The sequence below is a fragment of the Ursus maritimus genome, unplaced genomic scaffold, assembly GCF_017311325.1.
Source record: "Ursus maritimus isolate PB19 unplaced genomic scaffold, ASM1731132v1 scaffold_4, whole genome shotgun sequence".
Lineage (NCBI taxonomy): Eukaryota > Metazoa > Chordata > Mammalia > Carnivora > Ursidae > Ursus > Ursus maritimus.
In genome coordinates, this window is record NW_024426552.1 from 47,817,026 (window position 1) to 47,829,154 (window position 12,129).

The following is a 12,129-nucleotide window of genomic DNA, read 5'->3' on the forward strand; positions in this document are numbered from 1 at the left end:
CTGCCTGCAGCTTTCCCTGCGTGCGCTGTCTCTCTTTCACAAATGAATAAATAAAATCTTAAGAAAATAATTTTTACATTCTGCTCTACAATTCTATTCCCCTCAGTTATTTAAACATTTCCAGTTTCTTCATTCCACAGAAAATTTCCTGAGCTCTTTACTTTAATTTTTTTTGTTTGTTTTTACTCAAACAGTTAAAAAAGTTTCCAGAAAGCCTGAGAAGTGTATTGTATTCTTGCTTTTCTCGTAGGCTCTATCTGTTGCTTTTATACTTATATAAAACTTGGCTACATATACCATTTTAGGGTCGAGTTTATTTCCCATAACAGTTTATAGACATTGTTACACAGAATTGGGAAACTCTTCCCCTCTTATATCTTCTTCGTCAATATTAATATAAGTACCATGTTCCTTGCTGTGTCTCTTCCTGATCTATCATCTTCTCTCTGATTATGTGCATCTTTTCATCTTCTTAATCCTGTTCTCTCTGACTATATTTTTAAAACTGTCTTCTAAATTTAGGTGCTTTTCATATGGTTTTCATTTCTGTAATGTTTTTTTTTTTTTTTTTTTTTTTTTTTGGCTTCCATTTATCATCTGTCAATTCTTATTATCTCTCCTTTGTGGGGTTTGTGTGTGTGTGTGTGTGTGTGTGTGTGTGTGTGTGATCTTTGAGTTCTTTTTTATCCCACAGTCCAAGTTAACTTTATTTGGAATTTACTTTCTTTGAAAATTTCTTCTTTCTTTGAGATGCTTTTCTGATGTTTAGTTTTTTTTTTTTTTTAAGATTTTATTTATTTATTTAAGAGAGAGAGAGAGAGAGAGAGACAAAGATAACGAGAGAGAGCACAAACAGGGGAAGGGGCAGAGGGAGGAGCAGGCTTCCTGCTCTGGGAAAGCTCTGGGCTCTACCCCAGGACCCTGGGATCATGACCTGAGCCAAAGGCAGATGCTTAGTGGACTGAGCCACCTGGGCGCCCCTGATGTTTAGTTTTCAGCTAACGTTTGCTTTTTATATTCTTTTCTAACTCGTCTGTAATACCTCACTACAGATCTTGTGCTGATTCTGTGGTTCATCTTTGAGTGAGAGGGCCTGGATGTTGGCTGTCTATTTGCCCAGTGATGGTGTGTGTGGGGGTGGGAGGAACAATCTGACCCTGGATTGCAGTCTCACATGCTTTCTTACAAAAGCCTCTCTAACGTCTTCCCTCTGAGGCAGTTCTCTCCCCTTAGTTTTTGTGTCTTTCTTCTTTGGGGATCATGGGGAGGTCCCTGTGGGCTGCAGGGGAGGTTGGTGCGTCAGAAGTCCTTCACGGGCAGTCTAGCATGTATGTAAGTCTGCAGGTCCCGCTGCCACCAGCACATGAACCCAGTTACCACTTACCATCTCTGCTATTCCCTGACATCTCTCATCTGCTTATGAGGCACTCTCATTGTTTTTGGCAACTGTTCTTCCTGGTTTAAGGCTTGGATTTGTGCATTCTCAGTTTCATTAGGGACAATTTTTCTTCACATTTTGCTGCTTTCAGTGTGCTTTGGGGAGGCCCGGTAAACAAAAAACCACTTATTCCTCTACCTTTAATTGGAAATCCCCATACCAGAGGTTTATTGTTTTTTATGGTTTTTTTTTTCAGTGCAAAGAAATCTCATTAAGAATTACTTTAAAGAATTCACAGTGACTCAATTGTGTGCAGAAGTCATCAAAAAAATAAATTCACTAGGGCATCACCCAAATCACTGAGAAGACCAGGGGTTTCTAGCTAGCAGTAGTGTTCATACAAGCTCATATTCCCAGAACATTTATTACTGAATCATGAACTCATAAAATTGTGGGTTAGCATGTGTAAAAACAAAGTTTGGGATCACACTGGCAAGTTTTAATTTCAGTCCAATTAGTTTCAACATTATGTAGGAGGGAATGAGCAAGTCATTGACATCTTTCCTAGGGAAGTCATTTGATTAGAACTCTGTTTAAGAAAGATGGATTGGAGATAGAAGAGAGGAAAGATTAACAGAGAGGAGATTGGTGAAGAGGCTACTAGAGTCACACTTTTAGAATTTGTATCGTTTCTCACTGCTTTAACCAATCCTGAGTTAAATAAGGAATAAAAGATGGAAATATTACTTATATTTTGGTGAACTCTCTAGTGTAAATGATATTTTTCACAGTGCTTCTGCTTCCCCATTACTAAAATACTGCAAATTCTAATTTTTAGTCTGTTATAACTGATAACCATCTGAAATACATGTAGACTATGGACCAAGGTGACAACATAGGAAACTCCTGATACTCCTTTCTCCCACTGACACACCAAATTTGTAGCTGTACATGGAGAAATTCCCTCAGACAGAAATCCAGAAACTAATTGAGTGACTCCTACACATTGGGAGACTGAGAGAATACTCACCTTGAAATGGGTCAGAGAAGCTAAGACACACTCCTGCCCTAAACTTCACCCGTCAAAACAACAGCACCAGACAGTTGGGAGAGAACCCCCAACTCCCACATTCTCCATAGAGAATAAAGGGTTTGAGCCACACATAGAGTGCCCCAATTTTTAAGGCTGCCACTTGAGACATAGGCCCCCCAAATTACCTAGTTCTGAAAGCCAGTGGGGCTTGTGTTCATGAGTCCCACAGGCCTATAGCAAACAAGGACAGTTGTTAACAGGCATGCAAATGCTCACTGTAGCCATCCCCTTAGGGCTCAGTGCAGAAGGAGCAGACAAAAATGCCCACTGTATATTGCTAATATACCAATATGCCAATGTATACTGTGGATACATAATATAAAAAGATACAAACGTGATATCAAAAACATTAAATATGGGGAAAAGGAGAGTAAAAAGCTAGAGCTTTTGCACGTATTTGAAGTTATCAGCTTAAAATAGACTGTTATAACCATTAGATGTTTTAAATAAGCCTCATGTTAATAACAAAACAAAAACCTATAGTAGATAAAAGATGAAAGAATCAAAACATACTACCGCAGAAAATCATAAATCACTAAAGAAGAGAGAAAGAGGAAGAAAGCAAGAAAGGTACTACAAAGTAGTCGGGAAATAATAAAATAGCAATAGCAGGTCCATATCTGTCAATAATTACTTTAAGTGTGAATGGGCTAAGTTCTCGAATCAAAAGACATACAGTGGATGAAAGGATGAAAAAGGAGACTTAATTATATGTTGCCTGGAAGAGACTGATTTCAGCTTTAAGGATACACAGATTGAGAGTGAAAGGATAGAAAAAAAAAAAATTCCATGCAAATGGAAGCCAAAAGAAGGCAGGAATAGCTATACTTAGACAAAACAGACTTTAAAACAAAGACTGTAACAAGAGACAATGAAGGTCATTATATAATTCACAAGAGGATGTAACATTTGTAAATATTTGTGTGCCCAACACTGGAGCACCTCAATATATAAGGCGAGTATTAACAGACCTGAAGGGAGAAATAGACAGCAATAGAATAATAGTAAGGGGCTTCAGTACCCCAGTTTCAACAATGGGTGGATTTTCCAGACAGAAAATCAGTAAGGAAACATTGGATTTAGGCTATACTTTAGACCAAATGGTCCTAACAAATGCATGTAGAGATATATCTTCCATTCAACAGCAGCAGAATACACATTTTTCTCACATGCACATGGAACATTCTCCAGGATAGATCATATGTTAGGCCACAGAACAGGTCTGAGTAAATCTAAGAAGATTGAAATCATACTAAGGGTCTTGTATGACCATAATGTTATTAAATCAGAAATTAATTACAAGAAGAAAACTGGAAAGTTTACAAATATATGGAGCTCAAACAACATAGTCCTGAAAACCAATGGACCAAAGTGGAAATCAATAAATATATTCACACAAATGAACATGGAAATACAACATACCAAAATTTATAGTCTGCAATGAGACAGTTCTACGAGAGACATTTATAGCAATAAACAGCTACCTTAAGGGAAAAGAAAGATCTTAAATAAACAACCTAATCTTATACCTTAGGCAACTAGGAAAGGAAGAACAAACCATGTCCAAAGCTAGCAGAAAGAAGGAAATAACAAAGATCAAAGCAGAAATAAATGATGGGAGTGAAATACATATAGTGATACATCTATTAGTGGTATATACCTACTTTGGAGAATTCACTGTTAGATATTGTGGAGAAGAAATACAAAGTTGAATATTGTTTTACCCTTGAGAAGCTTTCATTCTATAGTGTGGTAGGCAGGATAATGGACCCCTAAAGATGACCACATCACAATCTGCTGAAACCCGTGAATATGTAAACTTACGAGGCAAAGGGACTTTCCAGATGTGATTAAGGTTAAGAATTTTGAGATGGAGAAATTAACCTGAATCTTCCAGGTAGGTTCAATGTTATCACACGAGTCCTTAAAAGTGGTAAATCTTTCCTGGCTTTGGTCAGAGAAAGATATGATGATGGAAGAAAGGTCAGAGAGATAAGATATTTCTGGCTTTGAAGACAAGGGAAAGGACTCACGAGCCAAAGAATATAAGTGGATTCTAGAAGGCATAAAAGGCAAGGAAGTGGATTCTCCCCTAGAGCTTCTAGAAGGAATGCCACCCTGCTCTTGATTTTAGCCCAATGAGACCCATATTAGACTTCTGCCCTGCAGAACTGTTGGATAATAAATTTCTGTTGTGTAAGCCACTAAGTTTATGTTAATTTGTGATGGCAGGAATAAAAAACTAGCTATAGTAACAAAAATTCTAATATATATATATATTAGAATTGTGGCACAAAATATGGCACGTTCCATATTTTGCCAATTCAGTTTTCACAATTTGGAGCAAAATATGGGAAGTGCCATAGAGACATGACCAAAGCTCTTGAAGATTTGAGAACAAAACAGGGATTAAGGAGGACTTCAAGAAGGAGAGGATATTTGGTCTGAGTATTTGAGGTTATGTAGAATTTCAAGAAATAGAGATGAGGAAGACAAATTCCAGGCAGACAGAATAGGATTAACAAAGGTAAATAAGTGTGAAAATATGTACTGTGTTTGGGGAAAAGGTGGATAGACCAGTATTGTGGCACAGATGATTGGATTAATATTGCTAAAATATTTCTTTTTATTGTTGGATATTTTTACTGAATCACAAATTTATAAAATATTCAGAATGCAGTGATATAGAGAAGCTTAGACTGGAACCAGATCATGAAAGATTTTCAATTTTAGGCAGTCTATTATTTTTACTTAACATACGTTAATATTAATATATGCATATATTAAAAACTTATTACTGTTTAAAAAATGTAGAGACTTGGTCAAAGTTTGCTTTAAAAGGGAGAATTGGTTGGAGAAGGAAGAGGAGAAAGATTAATTGGCAGGAAAATAGTTAAGGCACTGATGTTGTCTAGATGAGATAGTGGCATCATCTAAAAAATAGCATAGATACCAGTGAATTTTTGCAATCATTTTCCATAGTATTTCTGTCAAAGAATATTACTCTATGGTCAAATTTCCCTATCTTGTGAACTTTTGGGCATATGGGAAATATAAGAAAAATATGCTTTACATAAGATTATATTTACAAGCAATTTAACTAAATCAAAACACTGCTTCAATGACTGGTAAATGAAGCTGGTATATCCTTTTACCCCATGCTGACATAATTCTGATCTTCAGAGCCTGCCTGCTTTCCTTATTGAACTGGGAAGAGAATTCCTAAAATTTCTACTGTCCTTGGTTTGGTCTCAATCCTTCCCAACATTGAACTATGACCCCTGGGTTGGTTCTATCTTCACCATGGTGAGATCCATTATCTGTATCCCTAGATGCTACCTGCCTCAGTGGGCAACTTGTACTTCAAGGATCTTGAAAACTTGCCAGTTTGTCTTGGAGGAGTAGCAATAATTTCCCTGAGTTTGCTTTTGCTCTATGAGACTTTCTTCTTACCAATTCTCTCTTGATCTTTCTCTTATTATCTCCTGTTTTCCATGGAACACTTCTGACCCAAACCATTCCCCAAACTCTGTTCTTTAGGCAACTTCTCAGAAGCAACAGACTTTAGTTTTATTTTTACGGTGTCATTATAGATGGGAAACATTGTGGAGTGGGAGGATAGGCAATTTAATTGGATTTGGATGAGAGTGAGTGAGAGGAATAAATGGAGGGTAAAGATGGTTGGGATATGCCAGCCTGGGGGCCTGGGAGAACGTGATTCATTAATAGATAATGAAAAGTAAGGAGGAACTTGGCCATGTTGAATTTGAGGCTCCAAATGCCTCATTTAAGTACAGCTGTACATCAGTCATTTAGAAATGGCAGGCTGGCCTGGCAGATACAATGAGTCTGCGGTAAAATTTGCTGATGGACATATAGGAAGGATAATTCTAGAAGTGAAAATATCTGAACAGAGTGAGTTTAAGAGGATACATGGAGAAGGAAAGAGGACCAAAGAAAAAAGTCATGGACAGTTTGCTTTGTTCATTATCGTTGACGATTTTCCTTCTCTTTTGTTGGTGAGAAGGCTAGTTGACTCACTGAGCGCGTCATCCTGGCCAACTTTTAGTAACTGGAAATCATTGTTTTACTCTTGGATCCACTGTCTTTCTCATTGGCCTAGGGTGTGAGGATTTGACAAACCTAGTCTCTAGTGGTTTATCTCATTCAGTGTCACTTTGCACTAAAATTAAAAGTCCCCAACCTGAGCTGCATATCCCAAGCATGTATTCTGCTTTTATATCATATCAAAGTTTCTCTAAGTTAATCCAGAGAGGGAAAACCAAGTATTCTTTTCCCCTTCTGAGTCTATGGCAATGAGCAGAAATGAAAGTGTAGTCTTTGTGAATTAAAAAATGATCTGCACCCATATTGGTATGCTCTGGGAATACTTCGATGCTTCCAAATAGCTTTTGCTTGAATATATTTCTTTATAGTAATGGCTATCTCAGCTGCACCCATGTGAAAAGCTTTTAATTTGGTTAAATTTATGCTAGGAGTTGTTGGAAATTAGAGCTTCGCAGGGGTTCTTCCCCTCCTCTCATTGTAATTCTCATGCGAATTTGTCCCCTGCAAAGTTATGCAGCTCTCCATCTGGCCATATTCATAAGCCATCCTTCTAGTAGAACTTTGATAAAATGCATCAGCTTCCTTGGAATTAGATTAGCATCGCAACTGGAGAGTTTTCCAGGCTTTTCCTGCTGACAGGAGATGAAAGCCTCATAAATAAAATGCTGCTTTGTTTGCCTCTGTTGTGATGGACCCTGTGGAAGAAGAAGGCAATTAGGTCTAAACATCTTTTCATTTTTTGTTACAGATTTCTCTTCTTCCGTGGCTTGATACTAATGCCCTCTCTTCCAGTGTTGTCCACTGTAAATGTTATATAATAGCGCTGGAAAGTTAACTAGCACCCTTCAATCTAGCATTTGCTTCTTCTAACTACTTGAGAAATCTCAGTGGAGGATGTGGGTTCTTTGTGCTTCATTATCAATTACCATCATTCTAGATAAGGTAACACATGGATTAGTTGATTTTCTCCTCAGAATTTCATGTCCCCAAATAATCAATAATAATTGGCAGTGTATTTGGAATGAAACATCATAATGAAATCTGGATGTTAGACTGAAAGTAGATACTCAAGTCTATGTCTTTATTTAACACAGGTTAATAATTTATAGATGACATTTAAGCACGTAAGACAATCTGGGACATAAGATTAGGACTTAGGCTTCATTTAAGCTGAGCTATTACTGAATAAAGTTATGACATGGGACTTGATTTTATCAGTATGATGTTGTTTGTGACTGTTCTACTTGTGTATTAAAATGATTTTGAGGTAGGTGACCTTCTTCTTTTTATTGATATAATTGTGATAAAGTTATTGGTCATAATAATTTATATTAAGAATAAGGTGGTTAGGGTCCATAATATTTGAAGAAGTATTGGAGTCAATGTTTCCGGAGTCAAAGTTAAAGAGATTCAGGGAGAGAAAGGGAATTACGTGCTATCAAAAACAGAATACTGAAGGGCATCATAAAGAAGGGTAGCAAGTTTGGGCTGGAGTTTAACTACACCTGATACCTTGGAAAATACCTATGATTGAGGGATGGGGATGAAGACAGCTTAGTAATAATCAAAGTCAGGAAAGAGCTGTTGGAAAGCATGTGGAAATGGCACTAGAAATAATTTTGTGTCATTGAAGTGAATTCAAATTTTTCATTTTGGGATAATATGGAATTCTAAACTTTTTCTAAAAAAAAATTTTAAATATGATATTTGTCTCATTGACATTCTCAAGACTAATGTTGTCTCTTCCAAACTACTTTCTACTTTTCAATAACTCCCATTTATCTTCCACACACCTTGAAAACAATTTTAAACAAATTTTAACAGAAAATAGGTTATTATATTTTCTAAAGTACAGAGAAATTTATAATGCATTACTTTGAGGACTTCCTAAAGTTGAACACTATTTCAGGGAAAAGCAATTACCTAAGAAGGTGGTTAAAATTTCAGGCCATATTTGATCAACAATTTATTCCTGAATTATGCTGCCTAGTGGTAGAAAACCAAGAGTAAGTTTTCTTAAAATACTAGCTATGATTTCGGGAAACTGTCAGTCTCATCATGTTTTTATTATGGGAAAGGATCCTAACTGCAACAGAAATAAATTAATAGACAGGAGCCATATGGAACTTTATCTATTTGCTGCCAAGAAATTGTCTTCTGTTTTAAAGACCAAAGACATCCAAGACATGTAAAGAAATGTAATCCTTTATAAGCAATGATGCATTTGATTGAGTGACATTGATTGGAAATATGGAATGCATATGGAATGTTTATTTTTAAGAAATTATTTAAATATACTGATTGTGAATTAAATGATCCCAAATGGATTTTCTGATCATAGGATTTTTAAATTTACTTTTGGTTAGCTTTAGATTTCCATCCATAAGCACACTTGAAGTTGGACCTTTATTGTTAACTTTTGTAGGATTGTATGTGTGAGTGTGCATGTGTGTCTGTGTGTATGGTGGGAGCAGTTTTGTGTTTAAACTGGAGAAAGCAGTGATTTTATATTTTGTAAGATATTTGAAACATATGAAATTAAGGTTGAATAAATTGGCCCTAGTAACTTACAGTAGGTTGAAATCACAACATGCAACCGAATATCAGAATCAAATAAATTTTAAGAGCCTTATTAAATTTAATATGCTAGCTCCTGATATAAAAATTACAGACTGAAGAACAGAGGAACAAATGGGTCACAGCTCCATGTGAGACAGTAGTGTTCATAGTGTAATAAGGCCAAGAAGAAGACAAGTCTGAGCAGGCAGGCTCAGTTCTACCTCTGAGAAAGGTGCATCTTTTTTTGGGGAAAAATGGAGGCTGACAAGAAGTCATCAAGCAAACTCAGTTTTTCTCAGAAATGGAAGACCTGACTTAGTTCCTACATTTGTTCGATAATTTGTGGTAGTTGTGTTTTTGTTGTTGTTTTTACAGAAAAGTACACATCATATTTGTACAGCTATGGTTCAGGTTGGAGATTGCTGTGTAAAGAGAGTATGGGTCTATGGAGAAGTGAGAAGTGGTCTTAGTGTAGAGAAGTGTGGGTATGCTTTCAAGAAGCAGAACCAAACAACTGACAAATGCATAGTGGAAGAAAAAGAAACACAACTGTAATTTTGCAGGATAGCCTACATGTTTTGTGTGGGAGCTTAAATTCTGTTATCCTCTGGCTGTGGCCATCCTTGCAGCTGTGGCCCCTCTACTGTCACTCTGACTCTCATAGGTCTTGGGGAAAGTATCACTCATTTTGGTGAGGTTTTCTTTTCTCTGGTGGTCCTTGCTTTTCCTCCTAACTTCAAACAGTTTAAGGATGGGCACTCTCCTCGTTGCCTTACTGGTCTTTCTTTCAAGTCTAATAAAGTGCCTCATTCTTTGTGTTTTATAAACTCCCTTGTGTTTAAACTCTTTTATTTAGTACACTCTTTCAGTTTCTCACAGCCTGTTGGGGGCGTGTAGTTTGTCTTAAAATAACCTGAACAATACTGTATAATTTAGCACCCCAAATTATCTTTGCATTATGCACTTGCAGATGACCCCAAATGGTGTAGAGGACCCGGATGCTCTCTTACCTTGGGATGATTTCCCTGTCCATCAGGTTAGAACTTCCAGGAATGTATATGGGGTAGATTAGCTCTCCGTGGTGCCCGTGGGTAGACCCTCTACTCTACCAGTGGAAAATGACATGCCGAAAGTGACCAAGTGATAGGTTTGCTGTGCTGATTTTTTTTTCCAAGTCAAATTCTCCTTTTCTCTTTCTTCCCTGATTAATGGGTATATGAATGAATGTGTGTGTTTATGTGGGTGACTCACACATCCTAATATAGAACTTTATAGAAATGAATTTCGGTGAGTTTTTTTTTAAAACACAAGACCACATCAAAGAAAAAGAAACACTCTTTAGCTGTTGACTGGCTTTCACCACTTGTTATGTGAGAAGTGAAACGTCAGTAACTTAAAAGAAATTTTAAGATCAATGTGTTTGAGCTTTTCTGATTTTAAAATTCTTTACAGAAACTTGTCAAAAAGATTATGTAATGGAAACAAGGAGGCTGAAACTTCTCAGAGCCCTGGGAAAATTTCTTTGTTTTCCCTGAGTGCAAAAAGAAAAAAAAGAAAAACAGAGTCTTATTCTGGAGAGACTCCTAGCTGGTGTCAGTGTACACGTTAGTTACGTGCAGTTGTTGCTTTTTAGGGACTACTGCTCTGACTTACATGGAAACAAAGACTGGGCTACAACCATGTATTCACAAGAGCTGCGGTGAACTAATGAGTGAGGCAAAAGTGGTACATGAACTGACCATTGAGGTAGTTCAGGCATAAACGGACTTTCTGCTGAGGTGACCCAAAGTTGCCCTAATTCTTCCTTTCTTCTAGTTGTATAGATCCAGTCTTAGAAATGCAGTGGAAGGTTAACATGTCAGACTGTGACTTTATTCTGTCTCTGGAATAACCAAGATGTTGTAGAAAATCAATTTGCTCTCTCCAGGAGGACTCCGCTGAACTACAGGAATAGTCTGTTGGGGAAAAGTTCCTCTGAAGATGGACATGGTTTCATTTCTGTTTCATTAGCTCTTGCTGCAGAGAAGATGATGGATAAACTTAGTTATTTGCTGCTTTTCTTATTAAGGGTTTTATCCATTTCTTTTCAACATAGAAGGATATTGGAACCTAAATGTGATTGCTGAGATTTGTCATTTTCAGTAGCTCAGGGATCTCCCTGGAATAAACTAAAGGCATCTGCTTTCAACATTCATGTCTATAAAACCACAACTGAGAGGGAAATGTGTGAACTTTCAAACCCCAGACACTGCTGCATTTAAGAAGAATTGTTACTATGAATGTTGAAATCTTTTCCTCCCGGTCCCTGTTTATGCTTGTGTGTGTGTGTGTGTGTGTGTGTGTGTGTGCGCACGTGTGTGAGAGAGAGAGAGCGAGAGAGAGCGAGAGCGAGAGCAAGCACGTGCACTTGCGTGTGTGCGCGTGTGTGTGTGTGTTTGCTCAGATGTATTTCATCTACTCAAGAATTCTGAATTCAAGAATTTTGCATCAGAACTTTTGCTTCCTCATTTAGATTAAGATGTAGAATTGTACTAGCATTTTAAAACAAGCTGCAAGTAGTGTTGACGTGATCAATGTGAAAGGAAACATTTAGCCGAATACCCTGTTATTACACACATTGTTTACAGAAATTAGGACATATATATGTGTTCATTTTTGTGAAATATTCTTACCTTAAAGCAATTTTAAGAAAAGCTGAACTTTTTCTCTACATTGCCACTTTATATCTGCCTTATAAAAATTATGACTTGTTTTTAGATGTGACACTTATTCAAAATGAAATGCAGTGATATAAGATACAATTTGAAAGTATTCAGCCCTTCTTTTCCTTGTACTAAACAGTGTCTGTGGTGGAATTTGTCCTGAAATGAGTCTGAGGAGACCAGTTCTGTGGGATGGAGGTGATGGCAATGAACTTGCTTTGGCCTCTGTTTCCTCTCTTAGAAAATTAGGGCACTAGAGAAATAATCTCTGTGGTCTCTCCCTTGACTTTCCCTCCAGCTCTAAACACTCGGTTTTGCTTTTCTGTGCT